This window comes from Peromyscus maniculatus, chromosome 3 (genome assembly GCF_049852395.1).
Source record: "Peromyscus maniculatus bairdii isolate BWxNUB_F1_BW_parent chromosome 3, HU_Pman_BW_mat_3.1, whole genome shotgun sequence".
NCBI classification, from domain to species: domain Eukaryota; kingdom Metazoa; phylum Chordata; class Mammalia; order Rodentia; family Cricetidae; genus Peromyscus; species Peromyscus maniculatus.
In genome coordinates, this window is record NC_134854.1 from 95,359,805 (window position 1) to 95,376,994 (window position 17,190).

Genomic DNA, 17,190 nt, shown 5'->3' on the forward strand with positions numbered 1-17,190 from the left:
ACAAAATATTCTCAAATTGTGTAACTACCCTGAAAATAAGCAATAGCTTTAAGAAGGAGAAGTCCAAGAGGAAGGCTAGGTGGTGTCTTCTTGGACAGGGCACTAAGGGCTGGAAAGGGAAGGCAAGCGCTCTGGGGGCTGGGGGAGCTGGTTGTACAGGGCAGGAAAAGTGCTGGTTTTGAGGTGTTCAGGGAGCCAAAGGGAACATGATCTGAGCTCATGTGACTGCTTGGGCTGCTGCTGAAGTCACAGACAGCCTGGGAAGACCACTCGAGTCTGCCCAGGCCTGGGGCATGTGGTGTGGATGGCTTTGGAGTGCAGTAGGCATGTATTTCATTACCTTGAACACAGACAATGACTCATCCCACAGGATACCTGTTAAAATGTATGACACAGTGTAGGCCGAAGCAAGTCTGCTGTGTGCCTGGGCAGGGCCTAAACTTACCACATAGGCAGGGCTGGCTTTAAACTAGAGGCAGTTCCTGCCTCAGTACTGTGAATTCTGGGCTTACAAGCAATAGCTCCCACACCCAGTCTTGACAGTGTCTTTTAATGAGTTGAAGGTTTTAAATAAAGATAAAAAGCAAGGGTCTTTTTCTTTCTTCTTCTTCTTCTTCTTTTTTTTTTTTTTGTAACTTTCTCATCCTGAGTACTGCGTTTCTGCCCCGTGTTCACAGTAATGTTCTTGTTTTAAGAGCCTATATATGTACTCACATCACCCTTGTTGACCTTCCTGAGTACCATGACGTAGAAGCCAAGACTGACTTTCTTTCCTTACAGTTCCAAGCCTGGCCTGGTGTTCCTTCTGCCTTTGCTCTTGGCACATCTTGACTGTTCCTCGTGTCCCCTGGGGTCATCCATCAAACAACAGAGTCTCATTTTGAATTCTCTACAACTCATGCTTTTTGTTATAGTTGCCACAGATGTATTTTTAATTGTGTGTGTGTGTGTGTGTGTGTGTGTGTGTTGTGTGTGTGTGTTGTGTGTGTGTGTGTGTGTGTGTGTGTGCGCACATGTGAGTGCAGTGCCCACAGAGGGCAGAAGAGGGCACCAGACCACTGGGAGCTGGAGTTCTGGGCCGTTGTGAGCCACCTGCCCACGCTCACAACTCATTTTTTTTTTTTTTTTTTTTTTTTTTTTGGTGAGGATTTTGCACTTTTTTTTTATTTGCTATTTTTTTTTATTTTACAATACTATTCAGTTCTACATAATAGCCACAGATTCTCTTGTTCTCTCCCTTCCTGCCCCCCTCCCCTTCCCCCCAGCTCACCCCCCATTCCCACCTCCTCCAGATCAAGGTTTCCCCCGAGGAATGGGATCGACCCGACAGACTCAGTCCAGGCAGGTCCAGTCCCCTCCTCCCAGATTGAGCCAAGCGTCCCTGCATAAGTCCCAGGTTTCAAACAGCTAACTCATGCAACGTGCCCAGGACCTGGTACCACTGCCTAGATGCCTCCCAAACAGATCAAGCCAACTGTCTCACCTATTCAGAGGGCCTGATCCAGTTGGGGGCCCCTCAGCCTTTGGTTCATAGTTTATGTGTTTCCATTCATTTGGTTATTTGTCCCTGTGCTTTATCCAACCTTGGCTTCAACAATTCTCGCTCATATAAATCCTCCTCTTTCTCACTAATTAGACTCCCAGCGCTCTACCCGGGACCTAGCCGTGGATGTCTGCATCCAGATTCCTCAGTCTTTGGATGGGGTTTATGGCACAACTATTAGGGTGTTTTGGCCATCCCATCACAACTCATTCTTCACACTGGTGTGTGGTGGACCTGTCAAGAGGCACCAGGCTGTGCTCACGGTGACAGTGAGCTCAGCTCTACCCTTTCCTGAGTCACGTCAAGGTCACCGAGAGGTACTGACCCGGGAACTTTGGCCTCCAGGCTCACCACAGTGCTGCTCCCACAGCAGGCTGATGTGTAGGCTTCCCCTCCTCAGGCCCAGCTCCCCAGGGGGGTAGCTCTGTGTCCTCCCGGTGCTTCAGCTGCTGCTGGATTGCAAAACCACACTTCCTCCCGAGGAGCCTGCAGCACTCACTGTAGGCCCAGCTCCTCAGGGGGTCCTGAGCTTCCAGATGAAACACATCCATCCACAGACCGCCTTCGACGATGTCTAAGCAGTCACCGTGGCAGGAGTCACTGGGGAGAGGTCCAGTTATCACTAGCGGGTGGGATTCCTGCTTCCCTGACTCCCGAACTTCCTTTAGTGTTACATCCCCACACCAGCTCCCCAGCACCAACTGCTCCACCCCATAGTTCAGCTCAGTTCTGACCCTACCTTCCTGCATTAACTAGAGACGCCACAGGTAAGGGAAGCCATCTCACCAGGGCGCCTACTTCACATGCCAGCTGCAGATCCTGGCGTCACCACGCCACCCACACTTGGCTTGGTTTTAGGTTGGAGACGTCTTTCTATAACTGCCCTCAGACTGATTTGCGGGGGTGACTCAATTCTGAAAGCACGGTACCCGGCACCACAGTTTCATTATGAAACCACTCAAGAGCAGCCAAGTAGAGGAGAGGAACCCTGTCAAGGTCGGGAGGGTAGGGCAAAGGAGCATCTGTCCCCACGGAGGTGGACTGCACCACACTCCTGCGCTTCAGTCTGAGTGCTGAGAGGCCAGAAGGGAGTTGGTATTTTGTCAGAAAAAATGAGAAGGCTGGGCAGTAAACAGACTTCGTGGCGGTGCACCCCTGTCGTCTAGCCCTTTGGGAGTTGGAGGCAAGAGGATCAGGAGTTCAAGATCATTCTCAGCTACAGAGCCTGGGCTACATGAGACTCCGTTTCAGAAATAAGAGAGGTTTGGGAGGGGAGGAAGTTAGCTGTAAGTTGAACTGCAAACGTCCAGTTTGAGCCTCTGGTCTCTTGTTTTGGGTCTGGTGATTCTGGGCTCCAGGATTACAATGCTTGATTAAAACTCTTCTCTGAGGAACTTATATTTAACACTGGGCTTTTGGGAAAGGAGAGATGAACCTGGGAATTGCATAATCACTGTGTCCCTGTGCCCAGTAGCAAGAATCTTAAAAGGTCTTATTAATAAAACCAAACCTGATGCCAGTTATTGGGTTGGATGCTGGAAGATCAGAGAAGCAGAACAAGCCACAGCCACCTCACCTCGACATTTCCTCAGCTGATCCTGTTTCCTCAGACTGGGAGCCTCTGAGTCCTCATCCAGAATGAATCTCAGCTGAACTGCTGCTAAAAGTCTAAAAGCTTAACCAGCTCTAGTTCTTGGTCCTCACACTTTATATACCTTTCTGCTTCTTGCCGTCACTTACCGAGATTAAAGGCGTGAGTCACCATGCCTGGCTGTTTCCAGTATGGCTTTGAACTCACAGAGATCCAGATGGATCTCTGCCTCCTGAATGCTAGGATTAAAGGCATGAGTGCTACCATTTTCTGGCCTCTATATCTAGTGGCTGTTCTGTTCTCTGACCCCAGATAAGTTTATTAGGGTGCACAATATATTGGGGAACACAATATCACCACATTTCCCCTCTTTGTCTAAAATTTAAAAAAGCTTATAACTAATACAAGAAAAACTATATCCAATAAGTATATGCAATATATACAGTCAAGAATTACATTAACAATGTCTAGTCCATTAACATTTGACAGATTCAGATTCAAAAACTCCATTGTATATATTAACAATGTCCAGTCCAGTAACATTTGATAACTCAGACAAAGAATTTTCATTACTTATCCTATTTAAAATAAGTAGTTCCTTTTAAAAAGCAGATTCAGTAATCTCCCTTTTTATCTTATCAGTGCCCAACTTGATCAAGTCATTGCTGTGGCTTAGAAAGTAGAGATCGATCTCCTGTGGATGGTCCCTTAGAGGGCCTTTGACTTGTTTATGGTTGGGTTCGTCTGTTTGGAATCCTGTGTTCAGGCCCTCCCCTGGTTGTCAGTCTGTTAGAATTCTCTCTCCTGGACAGGTCATGAATTAGGACTTCAACTCCCACGTGTTTGAATGTTGCTTGTCCTTTGAACTTTGCTTGGAGAGCCCCTTTGGTTTGCACCACCCTGAGTTACCGTGGGAGGTGTCTAACAGATGGCATATTTAAATATGAAGCACCCACAAGTTGGCCACTGTGAGAAGCCTTTACCACCTTTAGACCTTAATTGACACGTGATACGAGCTGCATATAAGGTAAGAGGCCAGTGCTATATGTGAGGTCACAGGAAGGAGGGGCGGCCTGCACAGAAGAACTTAACCACTGCCCAGGCCAAACCCTGACATGGAGGGACGGGAATGCATACCCTGGCTAACCCATCCCCCTCTTGAATCTCCTGCCAGGAGGGTTGGTTGAAACCTACTAGAAGGCAGAGAATGTGTGGGCACAGATGATGCCATGCATGGGGTAATCTCCCAGGGGCACAGAATCATGGCACAAGTGGAGAATGGGCCCAGATGACCAAGTAGAAACTTAGAGTTTCACCCTCTGACTCATATTTGGCCAGGGTAGCAGCTGGGGTGGGGGGTAGGGGACTATATATTAAGTATTGGCAGAGGTAGGCTATAGACTACATTTGGAGCATACCAATGACTCCAGGGAAATGCCTGGTAGACTTTTGCTTTTGAAGGACCGTGGGGCAGGTCAGGGTCTGGGCCAATTCAATGGCTTCTGAGAGTTCATCTTTTATTGCTTCTCAGAGTTCTGGTGGTGACCTTGTGGTCCCAGGCTGGCTTTTTAAAGGGGTTCCATGAACTCCCCCAGCAAGGAGCACTTTTTCCCCAGAGCACAGAGGCAGAATGAGACTTGTAGCTGAAGCTCACAACTGGGTAACACTGGCCAAGAATACAATTGTCCTGTTGTTATTTGCAGATTTTTTTTTTGTCCCTGTTGGTAGAAGGGTGAGCTGAAGATTTCCCTAGCCTCATGTCTCAGCTCAGACCCAAAGAACTGAAGTCTAAACTCAGAACTGAGTTGGCAGAAAAACTGGAATTCGACCCGAGGTCACTTCTCCCAGGCCCTAGCCCATGCCTCACTTGGCAAGGGGCACAAGGAAGGCACATGAGCCAGTGCCTACAAAGTGGAGCAGAGGTGAAAGGAGGGGCTTAAAATAGCATTCTGGGGAATGGCATGGGCCTCAGAGAACAGCTGTTCAAATGTGTGCAGTATGCACCGGACCCACCCTCGGGAAATTTCCCGTATTCTGGAAGTGAGAGGAGTTGGTTCCGAGAGCCAAGCACAGCTAGAGCGAGCTCTCTCGCCATGAGATAGAGTCCAGCTGGAGCGCAGGGTGGGGATCAGGACTTCGGAGTTTGCTTTGGTGGTTCAGAGTTCCGCCAAGGTGTTAGCTCGGCTGGTAAAGTGTTTGCCGTGCAAACACGAGGACCTGACCTTGATACGCAGAGCCCGTGTGAAGGAGCTGGTCATGTGTGCACTGGGGAGGCGGAGATAGGTGGATCCCTAGGCTCTCTAGCCCTCCAGCCATACCTACTGGATGAGTTCCTGGCCAAGTAAGTGAGCTGTCTCAAAAAACAGAAAAGCAAAACAAAACAAGACAACAAAACAAAATAAAGAGAAGATGGACAGCACCTGAGGAGCAACACCAAGGTTGACTTGTGGTTTTGAACACACGTACACCTGCACGCACATACATGTACACACACAGAGATGAATTCCGTCAAAGCTTCGCTGTTCTGGGCATCTCTGATATCAGCTCTGTTTGATTTGGATGGAGATTTGAAATTGCTGGTCATCAAAAGCCTGGTTAGGCATTGCCGTAACCCAAGGGAAAATGGAACTGACAGTGTGAAGGTGAGTGACTTCTTCAAATCCAGGCGTCTAAGCTTTAATAACTTTTTAGTTCATTTGTATTCCGATGTGGAAAGGGAGGTATCTTCTTAGCACCTGAATTAATGTTTCAATATTTGAGAACTTTACTATTGTCACGGGGAGTTGAGGGGCTCTCTGCCACAGAGTTGGGTTGGTGCTGTGGAAATTCTAGGCAGTTAGCGAAGGTGACACAGTGGTGTTGGTGAGTGTCCCCCCCATCACAAGTTGCTTGCTGGTGAGAGGTCTTCAGCAGTGGGTAAGGTCAAGGAGGTGCTGAGTCCATGCCAGGACCCCATGAGAGTCATCCTTAATTACCACCAAGACTCATGCTCCAGTTGGCCAAGCCCTGGAGCTCCACACACGCTCCCTCCGTCCCTCTGGCCACACACATGCAGGTGACCATGTCACCTGCCCCAAAGCTTTTAGGGACAGTTCTCAGCATTTGACCTCCTGTGCTCAAACTATCAGTGGTCCTCATGGTGTCTGGCTGGTTCTATCATTTATCTCTCCTGTAACTGCCTTGTGCTTCACAAGCGGACTTTGTTTCTGAAGGGCACAGCTTGCATTTTATGTCCGTGTGGCTCCTCGAGTCATGCTGTACACTCCCATCTAGTTCGATAAATATTAAAGGAAAATGGTCCTTTTTAGACTTCACTTGGCAGGGCTCAAAGGAATTGTTTTATGCACAAAGTTCAAAAATAAGAAGGCAAACCACAGCAAAATCATTTCCTTTTGCATTCTTCATTTTGATGGTGTCTCGAAGGTATGGTTTCCTAGATTCTTTATGTCCCTAATATAGTCCAAATTACCTTATATTTCTATTTTATCTGATAGGGAGGTGGTGACATGTAAGGGTATAGGGCCCCGGTCACCTCGAGTCATAAACCAAAAACTGTTGGAGTTGTTGCAAAAACAGGTCACAGCAGAACATTTTATTAAAGACTTTAAAAAACCACCTTGTACTAGGCAATTATGTCCCATAAAGTTAATTCACACGGGAAGGAATCACCAGGAGTTCTGGAAACCTTTTATGTAATGCAGGTGACTGGGACAAGAATGATTAGGGTTGTTCTGGGTGAAGACACAATGCATCATTCTGATCCAGACACTTGGAGGTCATTAAGAAGACCCCACTGAGATACTTTCAGACCCTAGGAAAGGAGAAAAGAGGGGGAAGCAGACCTGTAAACTCTACAGCTCACTCCCGTGTAGGGACATTCAATGTTAATCTGCTAAACCTCCACCCTGAAATCAAATTAGCCTATCCTCTTCACAGAAGATAGTGATAATTGTTGAGGATGCATCTGTGGTAATATTGTGTTCCCCAAAATATTGTGCACCCTAATAAACTTATCTGGGGTCAGAGAACAGAACAGCCACTAGATACAGAGGCCAGAAAATGGTGGCACACACGCCTTTAATCCTAGCATTCAGGAGGCAGAGATCTGCCTGGATCTCTGTGAGTTCAAAGCCATACTGGAAACAGCCAGGCATGGTGACTCATGCCTTTAATCCCAGGAAGTGATGGTAGGAAGCAGAAAGGTATATAAGGTGTGAAAACCAGGAACTAAAGCTGGTTAAGCTTTTAGGCTTTTAGCAGCAGTTCAGCTGAGATTCATTCTGGATGAGGACTCAGAGGCTTCCAGTCCGAGGAAACAGGATCATTTGAGGAATTGGCAAGGCGAGGTGGCTGTGGCTTGTTCTGCTTCTCTGATCTTCCAGCATTGACCCCAATACCTTGTTCCGGGTTTGGTTTTATTAATAAGACCTTTTAAGATTCGTGCTGCATGCATCTCCCTCTTGATAAATGTTTTCTCTTGAAAGAAACAGGGGACTGGAGAGATGGCCCCAAGGTTAAGAGCACTTACTGATTCTTAAGGAGGTGTGTGTGGACTGGAGAGATGGCTCCATGGTTAAGAGCACTTAGTGATCTTGCAGAGGACAAGAGTTTGATTTCCAGTGCTCATGTTGGGCTGCTTCTAATCACTAGTGTTTTCAGTGCCAGGAGATCTGACACCCTCCTTTGGCTTATGCAGGCATCTGCATGCACATGGTGCATATAAATTCACACAGACACACACACGTACACATAAGAAACCTTAAAAAGAAAATGGGGCTGACCTTCCATTTGTTTTCTTCTGTCTGAGTCATTAGTTATCTTACCTCAGTTACTTCATGGCAGTTGATCACTCACACTTGGCTCTAGGACCCCAGCCTTTATTACCATAGCCAAATCCTGTCCTCAGTTCTCTGTAAAGACAAACAGCACACTGGGAGAAACCTACCTGCAGAGGCTATGCCCCTTATCCCTTCCCTCAGAGACTCTATCTCCATTTATAGGCTAGTTGCTAACTGCAGTCTAAAAACCTCATCACATGAAGGAACAGGCTCGACGTGTGGACATGGTGCCTCGTATATGGTATGTGCATATCTTTGGAGATTATATACATTTAGACACATACACACACACATTTGTACATGCTAAACCAAGCAGGAGATAATACTCACATTATTTCCTTCACATAGCTGTCTCTGTGAAATTCTCTGACATGGTTCTATTTTTATAGATCCTACTTCCTGGGAAGTTGTTACAGTGGCCTGTGTGTGGAGTTTTCCCATCCTAGCAGCTGCTTCCAAATGACCACACTGAGGCTTATATTACTTACAAATGCTCAGCCAATAGCTCAGGCTTATTACTAACTAGGTCATACAACTTAAATTAACCCGTTTTATTAATCTATATTCTATCATGTGGCTCATGGCTTGTTACCTCATTTTCTACATGTCTTGCCTGCTCTTGGCTGGCTGGCATCTCCTCTCTGACTCTGCTTTCCTTCTTCCTATCATTCTCAGTTTGGCTTTCCCGCCTAAATTCCTGCCCAGCTACTGGCCTGTCAGATTTTTATTAAAAAGTAATTAATTATTAAAAAGTAATACATATTCATAGTGTAGAAAAAGATTGTTCCACATCATTTTCCCCTTTTTGTCTAATTAAAAAGGAAGGTTTTTAACCTTACTATAGTAAAACTATATACAACAAAAACAGTTATTAAGTAAGAATTACAGAAACAATATCCCATCTATTTGCATTTGGCAAAATTAGAGAAAGTAATTGCCTATCTTATCTTGGTGAGTCTAAACTTTTGTATATAATTTATCTTTTATCATAACTAAGAAAAACTACATCTAGTCTTCAACTCCATCAAAGACTTCAGAAGGGTGAAATGTTACCTAATAACAGGGACAAATCGCTGCCTGGACAGTCACCCAAAGTTCCTTTGTAACATTGGGACATCCAATCCTGGCTTACAGATCTAGCATATCTGACAGGCTTTCCTGTGAAGCAGGGAATTCTGAAGAACTGTTCTACCTGTCTTGGCAAAGTTCAGCAGTCGCTTTTTTTGTGTCCTGCTGGTCCAGTTTGGACAGTAACTGTCAGCAATTGAGGCAAGAGCAGTTTCTTTGCCCACACTCCATATGGATGTCTACAGTAACCAGATCATTAGCCTAGACTACTAGAGGGTCCTAAAGCCTCCTCCTAGTTAAATACTGTGAAGTAAGTAGATGACGGATATTCATTTCATGAAACCAGTATATGTATCTGTCTAATTGGCAGCCGTATTCCTGGTCTACACATCTTTTACACCACACCATAGACTACCAAGGGCACTGTAAATTTAATGAAATTTTTAGAAGTTTGAGATTTAGTCTAGCAAATAAGAACATATATTTGCTAAATGATCACCTGATTCCGACTACTCACATCAGAGTGTTCTGTGGATTGTGGTCTACATGGGGTTCTGTTTAAAAGGGGCAGAAGGAGTCTTAATTAAGCAACTCTGTGAAAAGTTCTCCCTCGACTCTGTCATAAGGAAGAGAAAGACTGGAAGCAAGGTAGCTCTGGCAGTTTATCAAGAAGCCAACTGAGCTTAAGCTGCAAGGTCTCCTATTTGCTTTCTCAGGGCTCTCTCAGGTACCCCAATAACTTCATATTTCCCATCTTGTGCTCTTTTCTCTACAACTTCATAAGCTTTAGTCCTCATAAAACTTGTTCTTGCCTTGGGAGGGGCCCATAAAAATTCTTTGATTTCCAAGAGACCCATTTTGATCAGTGTGTTTCAAGCTTCAGGTCTAGAGACCCTACTTTGGCTACTGTCTGAAACATGAATTGCTAAAATGGTCTCATTAATAAAAAACCTGGAGCCCGATATTGGGGTGAAAACTGAGAGATCAGAGGAATAGAACAAGCCACAGCCAACCTCACCTTACCAACTCCTCAGCCTCCAGAGAGAGCTACTTCCTGTATACCTACTCCTATATGCCTTCCTGTGCCCTGCTATCTTATTTCCTTTCTCTGCCCAGCTTCATCACTTCCTCTTTCTGCCCAGCTACATCACTTCCTGTCTGTCTGTACAGACCTCCAGACCTCTATGGTTAACTAATGCTGGGATTAAAGGTGTGTGCCACCACACCTGGCTCTGTTCCCAGTATGGCCTTGAACTCACAGAGATCCAGATGAATCTCTGCCTCCTGAATGCTAGGATTAAAGGTGTGTGCTACCACTGCCTGGCTTCTATGTTTAATACAGTGGCTGTTCTGTTCTCTGACCCCCAGATAAGTTTATTGGGATGCACAAATAAAATATCACTATAACTGCCTCCCCTCTTCTATCTCACCCCACCTCAATCACATAGCCCACTCGTCTTCCTTTGGGCTTTTGTAACACACCAACCTTTTCCTACCTCTAGGACACATCCCCTCTGTTCACCGTGGGTCATGTAGCCTGATGAACTCTGTGTCAGTTAGGGTTTTATTGCTTTGAAGAGACACCATAACCAAAGCAATTTAGGAAAGAAAGAAGATATTTTTATTTATTTAAGATTTTCTGCTGTTATATTTGAGTTTATTTTGTTTTTTAAAGATGTATTCTAGTATTTGTGTGTATGTGTATGCATATACGTGTGCATGTATGTACAAGTGTAAAGATGTCCAGAAGCTCAGAAGGGTGTCAGATCTCTTGGAGTTGGAATTGCAAAGGTTGTGAGCCACCTGATATGGGTGCTAGGAACCCAGATTGTCTGGAACAGCAGCAAGTACTCTTAACCACTGAGCCATCTCTCCAGCTCCACAGGAAAGGGTTTATTTGGCTTATGCTTCCACATAATTCTTCATCTTTGAAGGAAGTCAGTACAGGGACTCAAACCTGCAAGCAGGAGTTAATTCAGAGACCATGGAGGACTGCTGCTTACTGCCTCGCTTTCTTATAGATCCCAGGACCTCCAAACCAGGCCTGGCACCACCCACCATGGCCTGGACCCTCCCCTATCAATCTTTAAGAAAATGCTCTACAGGCTTGCCTTCAGTCCAATTTTATGGAGGAATTTTCTCAGTTGAAGCTCACTCCTTTCTGATGGCTCTAGCTTGTGTCAAGTTGACATAAAACCAGCCAGCACATATATCTTCTCTATAATTAGGAATCGAGAGCAAGGAAATAATGCATTCATGTTTGTGCTTAGTTCAATTTCTCCATTCTTATACAGCCCAGGATCCTCTTCATAGGGATGAATGCCACCCACAGTTGGCAGGTTTTCTCATCTCAATTCATATAGTCAAGACAATCTTCTATAGACATGTCCATAGGTCAATTTGATATACAGAATCTCTCACCGAGACTCTCTTCCCAGGTGACCCTAGGTTGTGACAAGTTGACAATTAAAACTAACCATTAAAATTCTCATTCATTGAATAAGAAGAACGGAATGTTCTTCACTGGATTCTTGGGAGGACTAAATGGATAATATTTTAAAACTATTCAAGCATGGTAGCAGGTGCATGCCAATCAATCACTCATCCGTGGTACCTGATACTAAAAAAATTCAAATGTAAGTTCTCTGAGTACTCTATATGTCTACACTGGGGGCCTTGGCATCAGGATTCATTTCTCTTTCAAAGTTTCCATCCTCAGCCTCTAATATAGAGCAAATATGGGTGGAACTGAATGGAATAGATAGCAGGTCTCTACCTCCTCTATTAAAGATGGATGCAAGGATTGTGGGAGTAAAACTTTTTACCCACTTAGGAAGAGTTCTACTGAGAAATCAGCAGAGAACCTTGGACCTACTTCCTAGTCCAGTGGATTTTAAATTTAGCATGCACCGGTCACTTGGAGACCTTGTTATAACAGATGTCCGGGCTCCCACTGCCGAGTTTCTGATTCAGTAGGTTTGGCAGGCAGCTCCTGTAACTGCCTCTGATCATCCCTTTTCCTGGCGTTCATGTTCTTGAGCATGGGTGGAGCCTAGTGATTCACTTTTACTGGATAGAATGTGGCGAAAGTGGTTGGGTGCCACTTCCAAGACTAAGAGACAAAGATCATGACTCTGAGGCTGTTTTCTTTGAGGAAAGCCAGCTGTCTGTTGGGAGCTACTCCGTGGAGAGGCCCCCTCCTCTAAATTTGGCAAACACAGGAGACCCGCCACCAGCCATGCCAAGGAGCTCGGTCCTTGAGATGATCCATAGGACATACTGTGACTGCTGTCTTGTTAATAGACGCTGAACTTCGATATTTCAAAAGCTCACATCAGGCCTAGTGTCTCTCGTTCTGCCTGCTGCCTGTAAATCAGAATGTAAAACTCTTAGCTACTGCTCCAGTGCCATGCGTGTCTGCTTCCTGTCATGAGGATACTGGACTAACCCTCTGAAACTGTGAGCAAGCCCCCAATCAAATGCTTTATTTTATAAGAGTTGCCTTGGTCATGGTGTCTCTTCATAGCAATAGAGTAGCAACTAAAGACACCATCTCTGAGGCAATGTGCCTATTTTTACCAAGTTTCCAAATAATATGGATACTGCTGGTGGTGGTTTGAATAAAAACAGCCCCCATAGGCACATAGGGAGTGGCACTATTAGGAGATGTGGCCTTGCTGGAGAAAATATGTCACTGGGGTGGGCTTTGAGATCTCCGAAGCTCAAGCCAGGCCTAGTGGCTCACTGTCTCTTCCTGCTGCCTGCGGATCCAGATGTAGAACTCTCAGCCACCTCTCCAGCATCATGTCTGCCTGTATGCCAGCATGCTTCCCGCCATGATAATAATGGACTTAATCTCTGAACAGTAAGCCAGCCCCAGTGAAATGTTTTCCTATAGAAGAGTGTTGTGGTTGTAGAGTCTATTCACAGCTATAAAACTCTAAGACACTGCTGGTCTGGAGCACCCAAAGAGATAGCACCTTAGGGATAAAGGGATGTCACTCAAATGGACTTCTCAGATGTAGGGCAGGTGGACAGCCATCTACCAGCTCACTCTGCTTTCTGCATCCTCCCCGCCAGTTGCATGTACCAACTCAGGAGCTCCTTCTGTGGACCAGTCTTCTCCAGTTATTATCATCAAGCTCAGGGGCACTTGCCGAGTGTTTGCTGTGTGTTATCTCAGTAAAAATGTTAACTTTTAAAACATCTTTTAAATTTGATATTTCCTGGAATTCTTTAGGAAACCGAATGGAACAGATACTATTCCCGTTTCAGAGACAAGAAAGGAGACACAGCAGAGTTTAGAGCAGTTGCCTAATTGTACAAGGAAGCAGAGTGATATGTGATTTGAATTCATTTCTCCTGACTCTACATAATCAACCTTTTCTAGCTTCACCCTTCCCCTAATATCTGTCTTTTGGGAGCAGTTAGCTTATTAAGCTAAAGATGCTGATAGTGTTACAGATTAGGAAGGTGGTCTTTTGAATCTTGGTTTTGAAGAGTATATGGCGGTGTGGTGGTATTATGTTCCCCAATATATTGTGCACCTTAATAAACTTATCTGGGGTCAGAGAACAGAAGAGCCACTAGACAGACATAGAGGTCAGAAAATGGTAGCACTCACACCTTTAATCCTAGCATTCTGGAGGCAGAGATCCTCCAGCTCTCTGTGAGTTCAAAGCCACACTGGAAACAGCCAGGCATGGTGACAACATGCCTTTAATCCCAGGAAGTTATGGCAGGAAGCAGAAAGATATATGAGGCATGAGAACCAGGAACTAGAGTCTGTTAAGCTTTTAGGCTTTTGAGCAGCAGTTCAGCTGAGATTCATTCAGATGAGGACTCAGAGGCTTCCAGTTTGAGGAAACAGGATCAACTGAGGAATTGGCAAGGTGAGGTTAGCTGTGGCTGGTTCTGTTTCTCTGATCTTTCAGCGTTCACCCCAATACCTGACTCTGAGTTTTTTTTTTTTTTTATTAATTAATAAGACCCTTTAAGATTCATGCTACATAGCGGTTGTGTGACTTTTCCTGAAGAGATGTCTTCTGTTCACCTCAAGTAACACACTGATGATAGATCTAAGAAAGGATTCCATCGAAGTCTAACTTCATGAGCCAGTGAGTTTACTGGGGCGTGGGTGAGGGGATACTTTCAGGAGCATGAGTGGCTCAAAGGTAGCTGCCTCAGCAGAAGGCTGTCTTCAGCGTGGTGGACAAATCTTGAAAGCAGCATTCCTGGATTTCTTTGCCCAGTGTGCAGGAAGCTTTACTGGACAGTCTCCTCTTCCACAGCAATTTCTTTTTTTCTTTCATTTTACATACCAACCACAGGTCCCCCTCTAATCCCTCCTCCTACTCCCCCTTCCCCCCACCCAGACCCATCCCTCATCCCCTCCTCCAACAGGGTAAGTTCTCCCATAAGGGGAAAGCTAAGCCTGGTACATTCAGTTGAGGTAGGACCAAGCCCCTCCCCACTGTATCAAGGGTGAGCAAGGTGTCCGACGATCGGTAATGGGATCCAGAAAACCAGCTCATGCACCAGGGATAGACCCTGATCACACTGCCAGGAGCCCCTCAAACAGACCCAGCTCCCCAGCTATCTCCCGTATGCAGAGGGTCTAGTCCTGTTCCATGCAGGTTCCACAGCTGTTGGTCCAAAGTTCGTGAGTTCCTTTGAGCTTGGTTCAGTTGTCTCTGTAGATTTCCCCATCATGATTTTGAGCCCCCTTGCTCATGTAATTCCTCTTCCCTCTCTTCAACTCCCGGAGCTAGGTCTGATGCTTGGTGTGGATCTCTACATCTGCTTCTGTCTGTTACTGGATGAAGGCTCTATGATGACAGTTAGGGTATTCACCAATCTGATTACCAGGGTAGGCCAGTCCAGGCACCCTCACCACTATTGCTAGTAGTCTAGTCTGGGGTCATCCTTGTGGATTCCTGAGAATTTCCCTAGCATCCTGCTGGGAGATATCTTTCTGTATACTGTGAATATATGGTGTTCCCATTGGTTAACTAAATAAGCTGCTTTAGGCAGCTTAAAGACAGGTGGGAAATCCAAGCAGAGAGACAGGAAGGAGAAAGGCAGAGTCTAGAGAAACACCAGCTGCTGCTGCAGAAGAAGCAGCAAGATGCCAGCGTCATGCCAGCAGACTGGTAATGCCACAGCCGTGTGGCAACTTATAGATAAATAGAAATGGGTTAAGTTATAAGAGCTAGCAAGCAAGAAACCTGCCATAGGCCATACAGTTTGTAAATAATATAAGCCTCTGTGTGTTTACTTGAGCCTGAGTGGCTATGGGACTGCAGGTGAGAGAGATTTGTCTGGACCGCAGTGGGCTGGGTGGGATTGAGAAACATATGGCTATAGCACCCAGTTTCTCCCTTCCCCATGATGTCTCCCTCTACCAAGATATCTCTTTCATTGCTTTCCCACTCCGTCCTTCCCCCAGATTAATCATCCCATTTCCTCATGTTCTCATCCCCCATCCCCTCCCCTATACTGCCCCCTATCCCTAGTTTACTCATAGGGATCTCCTCTGTTTCCCCTTCCCAAGGTGATCCGTACATCCCTCTTAGGGTCCTCCTTGTTTCCTAGCTTCTCTGGAGCCCATAGCAATTTCTTACTGCTTATATAGCCTTGGGGAAGGACCTTGAGAATTGCATAACTCTCTGAACATGGGAACCTTCCAAGTTTGATCAGTTTCCGCAGCCTTATGAGCCATCCTTCTGCCAGGAGAGGATATTGCAATTCACAGGCAATGACTGCAGAAAACTGGAGACCAGTGCCAGAGGTACAGAGCCAACATGACTTCTTCAGGCTCTCCTGTGCTTTCTGGGGGGTGTCTCTTTACCTCTCTACTCTGTTTTCCCTCTTCTTCAGTTTATCCATAAACTTCCTGCTCCCTCCTCCCAGACCTTCAGCATGTTTTGGCTTTAGTTTATTAACTTGTTAACTCTGCTTCTCATTCTGCAATGACTCTTCAAGAATGTACCTCTAATTGACTAGAGATGTGTCCTTCAGTTCCAATGATCAAGCGAGGAATATGTGTTTGGCTACCCAGGCCTGTGGATGAGAACCCCTTGGTCATCCTCTGCTCTTTACCTTACCCCAACCCTGTACCATCAGATGGATATATGTCTGGAAACCTACTTGACGGCGCCACTGTGAGACCCAGACATTTGCAAACCTTTCCTATAAATGGCTAGACAGTAAGTACTGTAGGCTTCACAAGGATGTTGACTGTCACCACCATTCTGCTCTGCTGTCATAGGGCAGCATGGGCAATACTTCAGGGAATGGATGCAGTATGTGCTCATCAAATGTTATTTCCATAAATAGGAGTGGACTAGATTTGACACCTGAGGCCTAGTCTGGTGACTCTATTACCATATGAAATTTGGGGAACACATTCAAGCCACATTACCCTTCAAGATAGAAGTGGCAATCATTTTCCTCTATTCATTCATCGTAGCACTAACCTGGTCAGGGCTCAACATGGCTTCCTAACAACTGTTGTATAACAGTTGAGGAAATGCAAAGATGAGACATCTGGGTGCTTCCTGGAGACTGCCATCACACAAGTCCAACCAGTCTATGCCAGAAGGCATCCTTCATCTCCTTCACAGAGGGCGATACTGTAGTACATACAGTACACACTGGGGGGGGGGGCTCATTTTTTGAGGCAGGGTTTCTCTGTTTAATAGCTGTGCCTGTCCTGGAACTCACTTGGTAGACTAGGTTGGCCTCAAACTCACAGAGATCCTCGTGCCTCTGCCTCCTGAGTGCCGGGATTAAGGCATATGCCACCACCGCCCAGCCCTCAAAGTTAATTCTTGAATTTTATACAATGTATTTTGATTGTATTCATCCTCCTCCCATTCTTCCCAGATTCACCCCCTTTCCTACTCACCCAACTTTGTGTCCCTTTTTATTTTCAAACCCACCAAATACAATTTGCACTGCCCAACTCTTTCCTGCATCTAGGGCTTTCCCCAGAGCATGACAGACTTACCATTAAAGAAAAATGGGCCTTTTCTCTCTCAGCAGCTATTTGCCAAAGCTCCTTAGCTGTGGTGGAGACTTTGTTCTGGGGTCATGTTTGGCTTGAGCTTGTCAAGGTCTTATGCACACTGCTGTAACGCTGTGTGTTC